This window comes from Micromys minutus (assembly GCF_963924665.1).
Source record: "Micromys minutus genome assembly, chromosome: 1".
Classification (NCBI taxonomy): domain Eukaryota; kingdom Metazoa; phylum Chordata; class Mammalia; order Rodentia; family Muridae; genus Micromys; species Micromys minutus.
In genome coordinates, this window is record NC_137969.1 from 29,174,807 (window position 1) to 29,194,661 (window position 19,855).

At 39.7% G+C, this 19,855-nt stretch overlaps 1 protein-coding gene across 1 annotated transcript in view; it reads right to left on the reverse strand.

Annotated features, from left to right (window-relative positions):
- Nucleotides 1-19,855, reverse strand: part of HORMAD2 (HORMA domain containing 2) — a gene marked incomplete at its 3' end in the record, with an annotated part of 81,451 nt that overhangs the window by 35,904 nt on the left and 25,692 nt on the right. The gene's annotated exons all lie outside the window — the stretch shown is intronic.

Here is a 19,855-nt window from a genome sequence, read left to right on the forward strand (position 1 = left end):
CTTCTCAAGAATAATTAGAGAGGGTGAGGTGGCACACGCACACTGTGGTGCAGAGATGGGCAGATGTGTGTGAGTTTAAGGCCACCTTAGTTGTCTGCAAAGGTGGCTGGGTCACCTGGAACAAACCAAGATTCAATATTTAAAGACCAGATTTAAGTCCCAGGCGTGGTGGCTTAACACTGACAGTATACACAAGATCCTGACCTCTTACCCAGAACTGTCACAAGAAAAAACAAACAAGCAAACAAACAAGTCCACACACCAGAAGGCACTCTGCATCACAGCCTTTCCAATAAGGAGTCCATGGGTGCCTCTGAATTTAATATTTTGGTTGTAAAAACAAACGGTTTGAGACACAAAAAAATTTTTTAAATTGTTTAGTGTATTTTCTGATGCTCCTGTATGTTTGCTTTTTTTAAAATTAAATTTACATCCCCTTCTGGGTTAAAAAACCTAGATGACAAAATGAAAGGTGTTCATCAATAATGAGGAATATCAGTGAAAACATCTACATGAAAATAAAGAGACAAGAGGCAAAAGGTTTAAAAATGAGTAATGCTACATGGTTTTTTAGGGAGCATCCAAAAGGACAGGGCTTTCACAGAGGTTAGAGAGTAGCAAGAGCGATGATGGGAAGCTGTGGGGGACAGCGACACTAACTACCCTGATCTACAGTGGTCCCTAGGCTCATGTTTAAGTGTGTGGGTTTGCCTCATTTTGTTTTGTTGGTTTTTTGAGACTGGGTTTCTTTGTGTAGCCCTGGCTATCCTAGAGCTCACTTTATAAACCAGGTTAGCCTTGAACTCACAGAGATATGCCTACTTCTCCCAGACATGAGCCACTGTGTCCAGTGAGCTTTTGTTTTTATAAACAAGTTTTTAAAAATAAAATAATAAAAATAAGTAAATATATATAAGTACAAATAAAATAATAAAAATAAACTTTTTAATAGGAAAGGTTTCAAGAGTATATAGGAAAAAACACTATGTACAGCTATATGAATGTGTATGTTAAGCTGAATGTTACTATAAATAAGTCAAGAGGTTTTAAAAAGTTTATAAAGCTAAATGTTAAAGAAAACTGACCATCCGAGGAAGAAAAACCCTTTTTAATAAATTTAGAGTAGTCTAAGTGTAGAGTGTCAGTCATCAGTCCTCAGAAGGGTGACAATGGGTCTCTCATAGCTGTCACTCACAGCTCAGGCACTGATACATCAAGAGCAACCTGCAGCCTGGCTCGTTTCTTTGTGGAATGGAAATTCTAAAATGTGCCACACCATATTCTCACTGCACCTTTTCATGTTCAGATGCACGAATAGCCAGACAGTGCCGTGATGGTCTCGGCACCAGTACAGTCGCATCTCTCCTGGTGTGTAGCCTGCTACAGTAGGTCACACCAGACTGCTCAGGTACATTGTAGGCACTTCATGTGGGTTTGTTGAAGTACATTCTGTGATATTCATACAACAGAAAAATTACCTAACAAGATGATTCATCAGAATGTATGCCCATCTTTCAGCAATACTAAAACAAAACAAAGCAAATCCTAAAGCTAAAAGCAAGAGCCCCAGTTATTTTAAACAATCCAAAGACAACAAAGAGTACTGCTAAAACTGCTCTTGAATTCAAAATTCAAAAGCAGTATAAAAGCATATTTTTCTTTTCTTCTATTAAATGAATTAAAATTAAGTTATATAAAATAATATGCGTATGATATATTTAAAATACAAATAATGCATCTTTATACTGCACAAAAGAGCTGTGTAAGCTAGAAAAGATAATTCTCATGTGAGATAATGTCACTTGCTTTCTCTCTCGTGCAAAGCGTGTATGACAGGAAAGCAGCAGAGAAGTGCTTTGGAGGAGAGAGCCGAGCAGGAAGTCGGAGAGCAGGAGTGAATATAAGCAACATACCATGCAATGCATCTATAAATGTCACAGTGAAACCTATTGCTTTGCATGCTAACTAAAATTAATTAATGGAAAAAAGAGGCACTGGGGGCTGGGAGGATGGCTCAGCAGGCAAAATGCTTGTCACACAAATATGAGGACTTGTGAGCCCAGAGCTCCTGCAGATTTTGGGAGGAGAATTCCCAGAAACGTGTGAACCACTGGCCAGGTGTGCATAGCATCAAATGACAAGACACCCACTTCAAACAAAGCAGAAGGAGGACTGATCTCCAATATTGTCTTTGACCTACACACACACACACACACACACACACACACACACACACACACACACGCACACTGTACATATACACACACAGAGACAGAGACATTAAAAGCACTGGGGAAAAGTTGCACTTAGCTAGGGAAACGCCTACAGAGTAAAGTAGGAACTGTAACATGATTGTACCTTGAACATTAGCCAACATAATACATATAAAGCAATAATACAAAAAGAGGATGAATGTGGATCTGTATAAGGGAAACACTGAAATATAACACTGGAATTAAACTAGTATGCGGTTGAAACTGACACTGACCAATTGGTATATAAACACACACATTTGTATGCTTTATATATTTTTTGTATAAACTAGTATGTATACCCCTAAAGCACCTATTAAAAATAACCCAAAATATGTTGATAACCATAAAACAAACATAAATCTTTCATTCACTTCATGCAAAGAAAAATAGTAAAGAAGAAATAAATGAGCAAAGAGATATTAAATCACACAGTAAAATTAAAATAGCAATTATAACTACAACCATATTAATGCAAGCATTAAATGAGACTGAATTAAACGATCAGTAAGCAGCTGCTGACAGTGACTGTTACTGGAAATAATAAAGGGAATTTATGATAATAAAGGGCCAATCCGATACATGCACATTAAAGAATATAAAATTGCAAGGAGACGAAACTTATACAGATCAAGGGGAAAATAGGCAACTGAAAGCAATAGCCATAGACCTCAACACCGGGCTTCGGGAGTGGGTAGAATGACTTAGCAACTGAGGAGAAAACAATCCCAACACCATAATCCAACATGACATCTTCCAGCATACACTGTATTTGATAATTTTTTAAAACAAACTTTAATACATTTTTGAAAATAGAAATTTAAAAGTTTTCTAACTGCAACGGAATGAAAATACAAACCAATAAAGAACAAAATTTGGGGCAATAAAAAGTATGTAGACATTAACTTCTACAAGGGCATAGCACCATGGGTCTGCTGTAATCCCTGCACCCGAGAGGCTGAAGGAAAGGGGATTATGAGCTTTGAAGTCATTTTGGGACATCCCATAAGTTCTAGGCCAGCTTGGCCTACAGAGTGTCATCTAGTATTATATAAAAAATAGATCAAGTTAGATGGTGATGGTAGTGTATGTCTTTAATCCCAGAACTTGTGAGGCAGAAGCAGGTAGGTCTCTGTGAGTTCAAGGCCAGCCTAGTCTACAAAGTTCCAGGGAAGTCAGGGCTACACAGAAAAACTCTTGTCTCAAAAAATAAAAACAAAAAAATTGGGTTAAAGAAATGGCTCAGCAAGTAAAGCTGCTTGCCTCCAAGCCTGATGACCTAAGTTTGATCTCTGGAAGGAGAAAATTTCCCCCTGTAAGTTGTTCTTTTTAAACACACACACACATACACACACACACACACACACACCAAATAAACGTAAAAAGTTAAAATATAAACAAACAACATAACAACACTGGAGATATAGCTCAATAGTAGAATACTTGCCCAGCATGGAGAAGTCTCTGGATTCAATTCCCGGTACTGCAAACAAACAAACAAAAATACAAAATTAACATATTCCTTTAAACAAGTGTGACTCACCTTTCTCAAACTCTTCCCACATCTACCTTTCCAACCAACTGTGTCTTTCTCCTCCCCATCAAAGGCTGTTCCTAGTGCCCAAATCTGCAATCAACATACTCTTAAATATTTAAATATATCAGAGCGAAAGCAGAAAATACTGTGAAGCAAATTAAAACAAAAACACAGCAAAGCTCACACAAATAACACATGACTCGCAGGGAAATTTATAGCTGCGCACACAACAGAAATCTCATGCTTTAATGTATAAATGTGTGACCTACCAAAATGTGCCTGTCGTCTTATCTTTTACCGTAAGAGAGACAACAAACAAAAAGGCAAACGAACCAGGTGCAGGGTAAGGGAATCTTCCATAACACACAGGCACTGAGCTGTCTCTTACATACAGAAAGGTCCTGAAAGCACAATGACAAGTTTCCCTCATGATGACACAAGATGAGACGACCTGACAAAGTCTATCTTTTTCCTTTGGCAGCAGACAACCTAAACCTCATACAATCAATGCTGTCTCCCATCCCACTCCACCCCTCTTCCTATCTACGACCTTTTCCAGGTAGTTTATTCTCTGTATCTCAGTCATTTCTGTATTTGCTGCACCAGAGCTTCCATGTATCCAATGTGACCCTAGTAACTCTGCAAGGAAGTACAAAGATAGGCAAGAGATGCTCAACTTGGAACCCAAAACATGATCTCCAGCTGAGCAGTTTCCTGGGTCTTCCCTTCCCCAGAGTGACCATGCAGAAATCTGTCTCTGGATGTCACCGAGACTGCCAGTTCTTCCACCCTAGAGGCAGGAATTTCTAGACTCTAACTATGTTAGACCAGGGTTTAAGTTCCTCTCTTTTTTTCTCATTTACGACTCTGATCCCACAGGACCTTCACACAGCCAGCTATCTCATGTTGAAAATCGCTGACTAAAAGTAGTTACTCTGTCATCTGACAGGTTCAAGTCTTCTGTCCTGGCCTGCTGTTTATTTAGGGTGATTTATTTCCCCTTTTCTCTCCCTCTCCTGTCCTTCTTTCCACACTGCTCCCATATGTTTTGGAACTTATCTGACAAATCTGTCTGTATCCCTACCCTCTGTACTTTCTTCTGGGGAAGAGAATCCCTTGATTCCCTCTGATGGTCCCAACGAGTCCTTTCAGAACTATGTCATCCTTTCCAACTCGGCCACACTTGCATGGCTTGCATGCTCTCCATGAGGCCACCTACTACCTCAACACCTTGTTTGCTATTCTAATCCTGTACATAAATAAGATTGTGATTTGGATTTTGATCAGAATTAGAATCAAAATTAGTATCTGTGGAGCTGGAGAGATGGCTCAGTGAGTACACTGCTTTCTGCACCAGCATGAGGAGTAAAGTTCAGAACCCCAAAACCCATGTAAAAGCTAGGCAAGCATGGGGGCCCATCTGTAATCCCAATTCCTAGGAGGCTGGCAGGGAATCCATTGCTCCAGCTAGCTAGCTAGAGTAGTTGATTGGAAATCTTAAGAGTACAACTGAAAAATCCTGCCTCAGTCAATAAACTGGAGATACACATTGACTCTGGACACACACACTGACTACTCAAGTATTCATTTTGCTGGTTAGATTTTAGGACAGCTCAATACACGCTTGAGTCATCTTAGAGAACTTCAATGTCTTCCTAAGATCAGACTGCAGTCAAACTTGTAGGGCATTTTCTTAATTAGTGATTGATGTGGGAGGGAACAGCCCATTGACAATGGTGTCATGAGTGAGCTGGTGATCCTGAGTTCTATAAGAAAGAAGGCTGAACAAGCCATGAGGAGCAAGCCAGTAAGCAGTATTCTTTCATGGCCTCCTGGCTCCATGTTCCTGCCCTGTTTGAGTTCTTTCCCAACTGCTTTTGATGATGAATCATGATATAAAGTGAAATAAACCTTTCCACTAAGGTTGCTTTCAGTCATGGTGTTTATTTAATGACACCCAAGATACCCATACACATGTGAACATATATATACATACATGTACTTATTACCTGATAGATTTTCTTAAAACTAGAGAGCCAGGACAGATTCCTTTAGAGCGCCATCCTGTACTGTCTCAGGTTACTCTTGCCCTGTTGTCACAGACCCATGAACATAGTTTGTGTCTGTGTTTGGGTCATTCCTGGGTTTTATGTTACATCCCAGGGCCACTTACTGCAAGGCATTAGATTTATAGGAATCCTGGGTATGGGGGCTCTAAAAGTACTCCAAAGGATTCTTTCTCTATAGAAAAAGAAGGCAATTGTATTTGGCCTCAATATGGTTGTTCTGGTTGGTTGGTTGGTTTGTGCTTTTTTTGAGATAGAGTCTTACTATGTAGTCCTGGCTGACCTGGAATTCAATATGCAAAGCAGGCTGGCCTCCAGCTCTCAGAGATCCTCTGTCCCTGTCTCCCAAATTATGAGATTAAATGTGACTGCATATGCCATCACACTTGGCTCGATATCCTCTTAGTCAGAAACGATGGCCTCTTAATAGCTTTCTAAATTCTAATGCCATTTTATATCTGAACTGCAGCTGTGAGAGACGAGAAAATGGGAAATTTATACATACAGATTTATGTTTGGTTATCTAAGATCCAAAACTAAAATGAAAATATATAGCATCTACATAGTTTTACAGCTATCACTTAAAAATAATCCTCATTCAGAATCAATAGATATTATATCTATATGGTCTACGCCCTAACCCATGGCTTGATTCAGGGTCTCCTGACAGACATCTTGCTCTTTAGTGCTTTGCTTCCTCTGCTACCACCTCTTCCATGTGGCTCTGCTCCCCTTCTGCCTGGCTACAGTCAAGAAGCTAGTCCTTACTTCTCCTGTGCGACTCTTGCACAAAGCTGGAATGAACTATTGAAACTTTCTCATTTAGGGCCACATCAAATTAGAAAGGTGAGGTAGCTTTCATTACAGTATATGTCTTCTTCCTCATTTCATATTTAGGACATGAAAAGAAAAAAAAATCTCAAGCTTTTAGAGGATTCCAATACATTCCAGAATGAACTCATAAAAGTCATAGTTTCTCCTATTCCTCACCTACCAAGGGTAATGATGGTTTTGGATTGTTGTTCTATAATATATATGAAGACTAAAACTGAGGCAACAGATAAATTTGTTCCCACTCATCTAGATCACAGTGTATATACTGTAGGATCTGCCTTCCAAACTCTTGTGGTTTAAATGAGAATGGCCTCCATAGGTTCATACATTTGAATGCTAGGTCTCTAGTTAGTGGAACTGTTTGTGAAGGATTAGGACATATAGTCTTACTGGAGGAGATATAGTCCTGTTGAAAGTGATGTGTTACTGGAGGTGGGCTCTGAGGTTTCAAAAACTCAGGCCAGCGCCAGACTTACTGTCTCCTGTGTGCTTTCAGATAACACGTAAGCTCTTAGCTACTGCTCCAGCACCAGGCCTACCTGCTTGCACCATGTTTGTGGACATAATGGAAATAGGATAACCCTCTGAAACTGTAAACTAGACCCCAGTTAAATGATTTCTTTTATAAACCACCTCGGTCATGGTGTTTCTTCGCTGCAAAAGAATAGCAACTAAGACACAGACAAAAACACCACCCAACTAAATGGGACTACAGTTGGGGTGCCCACAGGGAACAAATGGAACATTTCCTTACCTGTCTTGCTAGGGGTATAAAGAAGTCTATAATGAAACCAACTTATTACAAGGTCTAGGAAATTATACAGTAAAGGGATGAAAACACAGTTCTATTTTCTTTTCTGGTTTGCAAGTGTGTGTGTATCTGTGTGTGTGTGTATCTGTGTGTGTGTGTGTGTGTGTGTGTGTGTGTGTGAGAGAGAGAGAGAGAGAGAGAGAGAGATACTCTGTGTAAGGAGTGTGTGTGTGTGTGTGTGTGTGTGTGTGTGTGTGTGTGTGTGTGTGTGAGAGAGAGAGAGAGAGAGAGAGAGAGAGAGAGAGAGAGAGAGAGACTCTGTGTAAGGAGCGTGTGCAAGACAGGGTTGCTCTGTGTAGCTCTGGCTGTGTTGGAACTCACCCTGTAGACCAGGATGATACTGAACTCAGAGATCCACCTGCCTCTGACCTCCAAGGGCTGGAATTAAAAGCCTTGTATTACTATACTCAGCTATTTTTCTTTGAAAAAAAAAAACCATTTATTTATTGTGTCATTCTCCATGTGGTAGGCCAAATCACTTGACTCTTTTCTGATTAATGGATCTGTTTATTCTGTTCTGACTTGACCCACTGGGCCATTTATCAAACCAAAGTGTTCTGTAATACTAGATTATAAGCCTAAGTGAGTTACTTTTTGTCTTGCTTGTGAAACTGGTATCCAGACAACACCCCGCCACCATGACCACATTATATAACTAAGACTGGCCTTAAACTCCTGATCCTCCTGATTAAACTTCACAGCTGGGATTACAGGTGTGTGCCATCTTGCCTAGATTCCAGGTCAATTTCTTTATGTCCTGAGACGCTCCACTCCTCTGTTAGTAAGGGATGTATTGACTAAACAAGGGAGAGGCAATTCATTAACTGGAAGCCAAATTTGGAGGTTCCTCCAGAAGAGGGAATTCATTTACTAATCCTTCTAAAACAGGATTCTCCTCTTAATATTTTTCAAGGTGTACTTGATTTAGTAAAACTCATGCTCTGGGATACCACAACCCCAGAACATACTATTAACTGTCCCCCAGGTCAGATCAAATGAAAATGTTGGGTCCAATACTCTTCGAAAAGATAATTCCATTTAAATCCAAGTACAAACCCTACTGAAAAAATTCTTGGCCAGCAGCTTATTCAAGCTCGCCAATTTCCAACATAACTCTCAACAATCCCACTAAGAAGCCCTCTAGAAAATATCACCATCACAGGGTCTCAGGAATATAAGTAAAGTTGTTGTCTCCATCTATTTTTATAGTCCAGAAATTCTAGACTTTGTTCAAATACCAGCTAAATATTTTACTGTTTTAATTTTAAATGACATCTTACTTTACATACTTACCCAAATAGATGGCTTATCTTTAAATGGAAGAACTCCAAAACTCAAAAAGCATCCAGTATGCCTAGATAGTATTGTGTTAGGGATCTAGGACAGCCTACTTGGTTGGTAATGCTTTAGCCCACCTAATAACATTACAATTTTTAAAATGGAATCCTGTTTAAATACAGTGATAATGAATTATTGATATTTATATCACCACTATGACAGTCTATTATCAGTCTACTATATTATAGCTACTTTTCTCTTTTTCTTTTCTCCCTTCTCTCTCTTCTTCCTCATGTGTGTGTGACTCTGTGTAAAAAGTGTGTGTGTGTGTGTGTGTGTGTGTGAGAGAGAGAGAGAGAGAGAGAGAGAGAGAGAGAGAGAGAGAGAGAGAGAGACTCTGTAAGGAGTGTGTATGTGTCTGTGTGTGAGAGAGAGATTCTGTGTAAGAAGTGTGTCTGTGAATATGTGAGACTGTGTAAGGCATGTGTGTGTCTATGTGTGTGTGAGATTCCGTGTAAGGAGTTTGTGTGTGTGAGTATACACACTTGAGAGAGGGAGAAGGGGGAAGGGGAAGGAGAATGAGAGGGAGAGACAGAGAGACAGAGAGATGCAGACGGAGACAGTCAGAGTCGCTCTGTAGTGTGACTGGCTGGCCTGAAACTTGCTATGTAGATCAGGCTGGCCTCAAATCTGTTTCTTCCTCTGCCTCCCAAGTACTGATGTTATAGGTATATGCCATTATGCCTTTAATTTCCTTGCTGATCACCTTTCAAAAAGTCCAACATGTAGAATTCTTACCCTAGAAGCCTGCTCACTGGTCCCCCAATAGAAAAAGGATACCATTTTGTTAGTTAAGCCCAAGTCCTCAAGACATCTTTGAGGGTTTCTAGGCATGAAAGAGTTTTGCTGAATATGGTTCTAAATGATATCAAACTGCTGAAAAGCATTAAAAGGGAACAGATAAAGCCTCTATGCTGGACTAAGAACATCAAAGGACATTTGATCAACCAAAGACCAAACTAAGTTGTATGCCTCCATTTTAGGTCTTCCTAATTCTTAAACACATTCACGCTTTTTCTATATGGAATGCCAGGTTTGACTTTTGGGATTTTTTTCTTATAAACTATGACATGTCCCAAGACCAATGATCTGTTCTCTATAAACAACTCAATTTAGTGGCCCAGTGATAGCTAAGCTATTTAAAGCAGTAGCTACTTAAACTACTTTAAAAATTTAAACTCTACTAGTTAAAAGGCTTACAAATTAAATTAACTTTGGGATAACATACGAAGCTCAGAAACTTTATCAAGTTCAGAGAGTTTCAGAAATCAAGGGGCATGACCAACTTAGCAGACAACTAAGAACCTATCAAGCCCTGCATGTGTACTAAAACCTGAAATTCAACTACCCTGCTCCCAACTTTGTCTCCTCTAGATTATCAATATAGAGACCACTAAATCTTTTCCAGCCAATCATACCTAAAAACACGCTTCTGGATAGCTCCAAGGCTGGCCGTTTACAGATGACAGTAGTTTTACAAAAGCTGTTAAAGGCATGGGCTGATGCTGTAGCTGCCTGCCATGATAACCATAGAAGAAAATGCCCTTTCTCCTTATGCCTCGGTCTCCAAAGCAGAATTCCATTGCCCTTACTCAGGCCCTACAGTCAGGCCAAGAAAAGATCGTAAGCAGCTACACAGACTAGATGTAAGGATTCCTACTACTCTGTGTCCATGGTTTCTGGGAGAGAATGTTAATGGTTGAAAGTTCTCCATCAGTACAGCCCTCTACACACATGAAATAACTCACTACAAGGAACATTGATAGGGTGGATTCTTAACAAGCCAAAGCAATAATATAACAGGTAAGACTTCAAAGCATGTAGTTAAAAGCCAACCTCTCACATAGGATCCCATACAACCACACAGTCTAATAGTCTTAGTCCCAGATTTTCTTAACCTAATCCGAATGCCAGATGCCCTTGACCAGGTGTACAGAAATGGAGTAAGTGGGGATTCTGTAACAATCAGGCAAGCTATTTCATAGACGGACACAAGACTGGCTGCAAAGGCTGATTATAAGCAGATTAGTAAACACCTAAATAAAGCCACTAGCCAGAGAAGGCATGTCCCCAAGGACCCAAGGAAAAGCCACTTTCTTATAAAAGGCACTTATAAAATTGTTAAAGGAGTGTTTACAGCTATCAAGTTTGCATACAAAATAAGCCTTAAACCCACTCAGTGCCTCCATAATTTGTAAAGCCTCTCCAATACCTGGGTACCTTACAAGGGGAAATTGGCTATTAGGCTTTACTCAAAGCCTCCTAAAGATGGATATAAACATTTATTAGTGTTCATAGGTATTTTTTACTATTAGTAATTTTGTTTACAGGTGTTTTTATAGGATGGATATGTTTGCACTATTAGAATAAAAAGACTGTAGAGTTATCAAATGCCTCTTCCAAATGCATTTTACTTGGGCTGTCAATGTCCCTGCTAGGTGATAAGGGGTCTTCTTTTGTTAAGAATGTAACCTTCCTACAACCTTTGGGATTAATTATAAACTACATTCTGCCTGGAATTCCCAGTTCTTAGAAAGAGTGGAAAATGTCAACCATTACTTAAACAGACTTTAGACATACTATTTCAGGAAATTCAGGACCCTTAATTAAGCTATTACCTATAGCCTTCTTGAGACTATGAGCCATCACAAACATTTGCCTAAAATTAAACCCTTTCCAGATGCTGTACAGAGGCGCTTCTTAACCATTTTTTTGTTTGATAACAGACCATGCTTGTCATACTCTATAAGATACTCTTAATATAGAAAAAACCAACAGGTTCTTTTAGAGTATAAAAACAAAGTCTTGCCAGCTTCTATGCAGACTTCACAAAGAGAACCAAAAGATCTATGAAAGTATTATACCAAATGCTGGCTTCTACCATGTTGGAAGCCATTAGTCACTATTGGTCCATTGCTAATGGTTGGTGTATGTGTATTTGATAAACTGTAGTCTACATTTTCTAGACTCTATCAATTCCAAGTCAAGCTGATATTTTGCCTGCAGTTTTTAATCCATATTAGATGCCTGCTAGAAATACTATGTCACACTGACAATAAAACATTCCATTCCTCTAATAGATAAGGCGAAGAGTCTCAAATTGGTTCCGAAGCAATTCTGGAAGACAGGCCTCCACTCTTCATGACTTCTTTAGGATTACAGAGAAAGAAGATCTCAAGGGGGAAATGAAATAGAAATACGAGGCCGTCCTCTTTGGGACAATGTACACAGGTTCTCACAGTTCTAATCCACAATTTCATAGACCTGTAACCCACCAAGAGTCTCTTTCATCTCCTGCTAATGGTATATGTGCCAGTCCCTTGTCTCCTTATAACAGAAGAAAAAAATAGCAACAAAGCACTAGAACCAGGGTAATGCCTGGATACCTGCAGTGACAAAGTGATCACTCATCTGTTTATACAGGAAATTCCTGACACAAAAGAAAGAAACTATATAGAGATTTTGTCTCTCTCTCTTTCTCTCTCTGTCTGTCTCTCTCTCTCTCTTTCTCTCTCTCTCCCTCTCTCTCTCTGTCTCTCTCTCTCTCTCTCTCTCTCTCTCTGTCTCTCTCTCTCTCTCTCCCTCTCTCTCTCTCTCTCTCTGTGTGTGTGTGTGTGTGCGCGCACACACACTCACACTTAGAGATCAAACTCAGGGCCTTGTGCATCTAAGCAAGTGTTCCATATCGAAAGTCCTAATAAGAGACTTCTTCAAAAACCCATCCTCATATCTAATGAAAACAACCAGAGTCCAGATCACTCCAACAACTCACATACAATGCCCGCTCTTCTCTGTTGCTTGGCAGCTGAATATTCTGTAACCAGCATTGCTCCTTTTTTTTTGTAGCCCTCTTTCTCTATCCAGCAAAAAAGATTGCCTAAAAATATGGTTTCTACATCTCAATTTTTATTTATAATCACTGATACTACAAATACACACATTTTTAAAAGGGGGGGCTAGAAAGATAGCTCAGTGGTTGGAAGTTGTTCTTTCAGAGGACTGGGCTTCATTCCTAACAAGCACACAGCGGCTCACAACTGTCTGTAAGTCCAGCACCAGGAGATCCGATGGGCTCTAGTGGTCTCTGCACTACATGCCTGTGGTGCGCAAACATAAATGAAGACAAAATACCTACATATACAAAGTAAAAAAAGATAAATCTTGGGATGGAGAGATGGCTCAGTGGTTAAGAGCACTGACTGATCATCCAAAGGTCCTGAGTTCAAATCCCAGCAAGCACATGGTGGTTCACAACCATCTGTAATAAGATCTGATGCCCTCTTCTGGTGTGTCTGAAGACAACTACAGTATACTTATATATAATAAATAAATCTGTTTTTAAAAAGATAAATCTTTTTAAAAAAAAAAATAGGTTAGGACATTAGTGATAAGGTCTATGTTTAACATACCAAAGATCCTGGGTTCAACCAATCCCCAAAAGCAAAAGGAAAAAAAAGGCATGGGTGAAAACTAAGGTAGGAAGATCAAGGCCAACCTGGACTACATAGTGAGCTAGTTCCAGGCAAGCTGGAGTACACAGTGAGACCTTCTCTCAAAATACCAAAAATCTCAGTTTCACCTTCTGCCTTAATACACTGAGAAAAAGGCTGAGCATGCTGGGACACGCTTTTAGTTCCAGCACTTGAGAGGCAGAGACAGACAAATCCCATAATTTGAAACTAGTCTGATCTACATAGTGAGTTCTAGGGCAGATAGAGCTATAGAGAGTCCCTAAAATTAGTAAGACTGTTTCTGTTATTCCCAAAGCCACCAATATTCTCGTAACATATACATGCTGTCTCTCCAGCTAATTCACAGAGCAAAAACTACATCTTCTATATCTTTGTTTTCCTCACAGCAAGGCATCTTCTTTGTTTTTGTTTTGTGTTTTGTGAGGCAAGATCTTTCCACATGAATCTGGCTGTCCTGGAACTCACTATGTAGACCACGCTAGTTTCAATTTCATAGATCCACCTACCTATGGCTTCCAAACTCTGGGATTAAAGGCATGAGCCAACCATTGCCTGGCCAAGACACCCAGTAAACCTTAGCATAAAAGAGATCTCGGAGATCAATCTAGCTCAACCATCCCCTGAATCATCAATTTTGTGTAACACTCTAAAGACAATCATCTACACTCATCTTGAACAAAAGTAGATGATATGTGTATATGCATGTAATAGATGTAGGCAAAGCTGGGGATAGGAAGCTTAGCCCTTCACAAGGCAGCCAGATTACCATTCTCAAAACAGCTATCCTCAGGAGGTGGAAAAATAAAGTTTCTGAAAAATGATTTAGTTATGTTCATTCAAGTGCTGACTGCTCTTCCAGAGGTCCTGAGTTCAAATCCCAGCACATGGTGGCTCATAACCATATGTAATGGGATCTGGTGCCCTCTTCTGGTGTGTCTGAAGACAGTTACAGTGTACTTATATATAATAAATAAATAAATCTTTTTTTAAAAAAAGACAAAGACAGTTGAAAGATTTGAGCTTTTAATTACTTTGATGTCGTTAACTGTATTGTTTTTAAAAAGTTCTTTCAGGCTGTAGATATAGTTCAATGGTAAAACATAAGTCTGGCATGCACAGGGCCTAGATTTAATTCTTACCACTGAAAGCAACCAAAGAGTTTTATCAAATTAACCTCTTCCCTACCTCTGCTCTGCTCACAACTGCTATTTTCACACACTGTATCTCTATGCCCCTGAGACTACACAATACTATTTGAAGTATCTGAACATGATAAATACCTTTTCTCTCTGGCATTCTTAAAAGACAGACTGGATGTTCGAGAGAACCAGTCAGGAACTGTAGGTGTTATTCACCAAGAAAGCCTCACACAGCCTGTGTCAGCACGGTGGGAGAGGGCCATACTGGACTAGAATTTCAAAGCAGAGCAGACTGAAACACTAGCCAAAAGGATGTGAGGAGTAAGGGGGAAATGGAGGCTAAACATCTTGGGTGTTTGGAAGAGTGACAGTACCTAGTGCCACAGATAGTGAGCACAAGAGGAAAACGTTGGGCTGGAAGTTGAAACAGGGGACCTATAGGGAATACAGGTCTGCACAGTGATGGGGACTTGTAGGTGGTGTGATGGTGTAAATGAGAATGGTGCCCAGAGGTTCATATATCTGAATGCTCAGTCAGCACGGGGTATCTGAGAAGAATTAGACCAATTAGGAGGTGTGGCTTTGTTGGAGGAAGTGTGCCACTGGGGTGGGCTTTGAGGTTTCAAAAGCCCAGGCCAAGTCTAGAGCTCTCTCTGCCTACAGATCAGGGTGTAGCTCTGAGCTGCTGCCCCAGTGCCCGCCTGCCTGCCACCATACTCAAGAAGGACGAAACCTCTGAAACTATAAGCCAGCACCAGTAAATGTATTCTTTTAGTAAGAGTCACCTTGTCATGGTGTTTCTTCAGTAACTAAGACAGGTGTGCAGATCTATACACCAATGGTACAGTAAGGGACCTGTAGGTGTGGTCTGCACATGGGTGGGAAGATCAATGTGAAGTCAGGGAGAAAAGACCGTGAGCTAAATAGAAAAGAGAAGCAAGAGATGTGAGCAGCACAATCAAAACATAACCTTTTCAAAAATACTGATTTGGGGTAGGGGTATTAATAATAAAATAATAACAATATAATAATAATAATAATAATAATAATGGGACTCAAATAAATAGCACCAGATAGAAAAAAAAAACAACTACAGAAATGTAATAGATTTCCAAATTGTGAAAACTTCATAAATAACTCCATATTGAAATGTGAGTGACTGAAAGTGACTGAGGAAAAGGCCAGGTACTTATATGTTTACACACATATATGCATATATGTATATACATATGTGTATGTATATTTATTTATAGATATTTATGGTGATCTTTGTTTCTGTTCCCCTCCACTCCTATCCCAGTACAGAGGCAAACAGAAGCCAGTACCCCGTATGTGCTTAGCACACTCCCCCATAATGAAACAAAACTTCTTTCCCTGTGGTTACTGTCTCCTCCCCTTCAGAGAAGGACACAGAGAGGATGTCTCTGTAAGCTCTGGAGTAAACTAGAATTTATTTTCATCAAGTATTTAAAGCTCTTTTTTTGTGCATGTGTGTGTAGTGTTCACAGGGCCCAAAAGAAGGCACTGAACCCCTGTCTAAAGAAGGGTCCTAAACAAACATTTTTTTCCTTTTTTAAAAAATTGGATATATTTTATTTACATTTCAAATATATCCCTTTTCTCTGTTTCTGCTCCATTAACCTCCTATCCCAACCCCCACTCCATTTCTATGAGGGTGCTCTCCTACCCACCCAAACCCTTCTTCCCCCCCACCCTGACATTCCCCTACACTGGGGCAATCAAGCCTAGGCAAGAACAAGGGCTCCCCTCCCACTGATGGCCAACAAGGCATCCTCTGCTACATGTGCAGCTGGAGCCATGGGTCTGCTCATGTGTACTCTTTGGATGGGGGTTTAGTCCCTGCAAGGTCTGGTTGGCTGGTGTTGTTGTGCTTATGGGGTTGCAAACCTTCAGCTCCTTCAATCCTTTCTCTAACTCCTCCATTGGGGAACCCTGTTCTCAGTTCAATGGTTGACTGTGAGCATCCGCCTCTATGATCTGGCAGAGCCTCTCAGGAGACAGCTATATCAGGCTCCTGAAGTCAGCATGTACTTCTTGGCATCAGCAATATTGTCTGGATTTGGTGGCTATATATGGGCTGGATCTTGAGGTGGGGCAGTCTCTGAAGAGATGGCCTTTGCTTCAGTCTCTCCTTCAAACTTTGTCTCTGTATTTCCTCCTGTGAATATTTTTGTTCCCCCTTCTAAGAAGGACTGAAACATCTGCACTCTGGTCTTTCTTCTTCTTGAGCTTCATGTGGTCTATGGATGTTATCTTGGGTAATCCAAGCTTTTGGGCTAATATCTACTTATCAGTGAGTATACCACGTGTAGGTTTTTTTTTGTTTGTTTGTTTGTTTGTTTGTTTTTTTGTGATTAGGTTACCTCACTAAGGACGATATTTTCTAGTTCCATCCATTTGCCTAAGAACTCCATGAAGTCATTGTTTTTAATAACCGAGTAGTACTCTGTTGTATACATTTTCTGTATCCATTCCACTGTTGAAGGACTTCTGGGTTCCACCTCACACCAGTCATAATAGATAAGATAAAAACTCAGGTGACAGCAGATGCTGTCGAGGATGTGGAGAAAGAGGAACACTCCTCCATTGTTGGTGAGATTGCAAGCTGGTACAACTGCTCTGGAAATCAGTCTGGCAGTTCTTCAGAAAATTGGACATAGTACATGAGAACCCAGCTATACCACTCCTGGGGATATATCCCAAAAGACTCTCCAACATATAACAAGGACAATGCTTCACTATATTTATAATAATATAATTATAGTTTTAATTGCAATAATATAATTGCAGCCTTATTTATAATAATAAACATTTCTTTTTTAAAAAGATTTATTTATTTTATTTATATGAGTACACTGTAGCTGTCTTCAGACACACCAGAAGAGGGCATCAGATCCCATTACAGATGGTTGTGAGCCACCATGTGGTTGCTGGGAACTGAACTCAGGACCTCTGGAAGAGCAGTCAGTGCTCTTAACCGCTGAGCCATCTCTCCAGCCCCATAATAAACATTTCTTAAACAGTTTTCTAAGCTGCTGAATGGAGCTGACAAGATTAACAAAATGGTTTCTTCTAAAATTAGCACCTTCTGTTCAAAATTTTGGTAATATAAATTATTGACCTGTACATTTTTTCTTTACTCTGACTCACTCCTTTCCAGTACTAGATTACTGATTCAAAAGAAGCCAAGAAAATAATTTCATATTACCAAATGCTATTCAATTGCATATTGTACACTTTATTGTAAATATGGTGAGCAGAGATCAAGAAAGTTATATATTCCTCTAAAAAAAACTATTCATAAAACATCTCCATAAAATAATGAAAAGGAAATTTATGAAGTTAAGATATTCCTATCCATTTGTTTGGTAAATCAGTTTTATGCAGGATGTATCTGTATCATTACTACACATCAGTAAGTCAGACAACTGCTGATTTTCTGCAGAGAAATAAAAATCAGAACCACAGTAATATACCACTGCACACACCCACAAGAATGCTCATCCCTAACAAGATGAAATATGCTCTGCATACACAGCATGACGAAAATGACAGAAATGACCAAAGTGGATGAAGATGTAACGCAGCTGCAGCTGTGAAGGAACACACCTTGGCAAAAGTGCTTTAGAACTGGACCTATCAGAGCTGACTGACAGAGGCCTGTCGGCCAGCAGGCCCACTCCTATTAACTCGATTCCCACCATCAATGTGTATCTGACTGAGCACCATGTTCAAAAGTCTCAGTAGTACTAGTCCTAGTGACCCCAAGTTGGAGCATATGCAATGTATACCAGCAACAGCATGAACCAATCCATGTGAACAGAAGGGAGGATGCTGATGCTATTGCTAACTAGAGTAAAAACTGTAAGGTTAAAACTAAGTTTCCAAGCAGCTAGTAGTGTCCCACTTCTTGATCTGACTGATGTTTTTGTCAGACTATTCAGGAGGGCCAAGATGTGTTGAGACAGCAAGAACCCAGGGAGAACATCTTAAGGAGGCTTTCACTCTTGTACTTGAGGGCATCCATCCTCCCTGGGCGTCTTGCTTGCCTCACCCATGTCCAACCCTACAGTTCAGTTTGTGTGTATTTACTGATCTGTGCCCCCAAACCATATATCTTTCTGCAAGTATATAATAATTAGACATAAAACTGTTAGGGAGTCTTATCTACCTTATACCATAAATGAAATAAGCTCTATTATATATATATATATGTATATACATATTATCTTAAGTAGATAATTTCTTTAGAATATCAGAATAAAAGTTTAGACTACATTGAATGAACAGCTTTTCTTTACCAAAAGACTACTTAAAGAAGACAAGACAAGCCACAAAATAAATTATTGTATAATTAAATAAATAAAATAAAATAAATTAAAAAGGGATTAGAAGGATATTTTCTTTTAATTATGTGCACTGTGCATGTTTGTCTGTCTGTCTGCTGTGCACACAGTACAGGTGTCCTCAGAAGCTAGAAAATGGGTCCCTCTGAAGCAGTCGTGAGCCCCTGACAAGGATGCTAGGGACTGAATTCAGGTACTCTGGAACAGCAGTGTAAACTAATAGCCACTGAGCTATTTCTCTGGCCCCCAGAATATTTTTGCATGAGATAACTCAATGCACCAGAAAACCAGAATGACTGATGGAAACATGCTCAGTATCAAATGTAAGAAACTATGCTCAAACTATGAGGTGTTAGCATATCAAGCATACTACTGAAAAGATAAACAGGAATGCAGGATCTCTCTTTCTCTGTTGGTACAGTAAATGTGGGTATAGAACTTTAGAAAACTATCTTGTGATTTCTAACAAAGTTGAAAATGTGTGAACCTGTGGTGATTTGAATAAGTGCCCCATAGGTTCATATATTTGAATGTTCAGTCATCAGGGACTAGCACTATTTGAGAAGAATTAGATCAATTAGGAGGTGTGGCTTTGTTGGAATAGGTGTGACCTTATTGGAGAAAGCTGGGCTGGGCTGTGAGGTTTTAAAGCCCATGCTAAATCCAGACTCCTCTCTGCTTACAGATCAGGATATAACTCTCAGAGACTGTTTCAGTGCCTGCCTTTATGCCCCCATGTCCCTTGTCATGATGCTAATGGACTAACCTTCTAGAACTGTAATCAAGCCCTCAATTAAAAGCTTGCTTTTATACACTGTCTCTTAACAAAGACACATCGGGTGTCTGTTAACAGCAATAGAGCAGTAAGTAAGACAAAGCCTACAACTCGTATACTCCCTGAAGACACTCACTCTGTAGACCAGGCTGTCTTTGAACTCAGAGATCTTCCTGCCTCTGCCTCCCAAGCACTGGAATTAGTGACATGCTCTATCATATTCAGATGTAAAGATTTTTCTTCAAAAAAAAAAAAAAAAAAAAA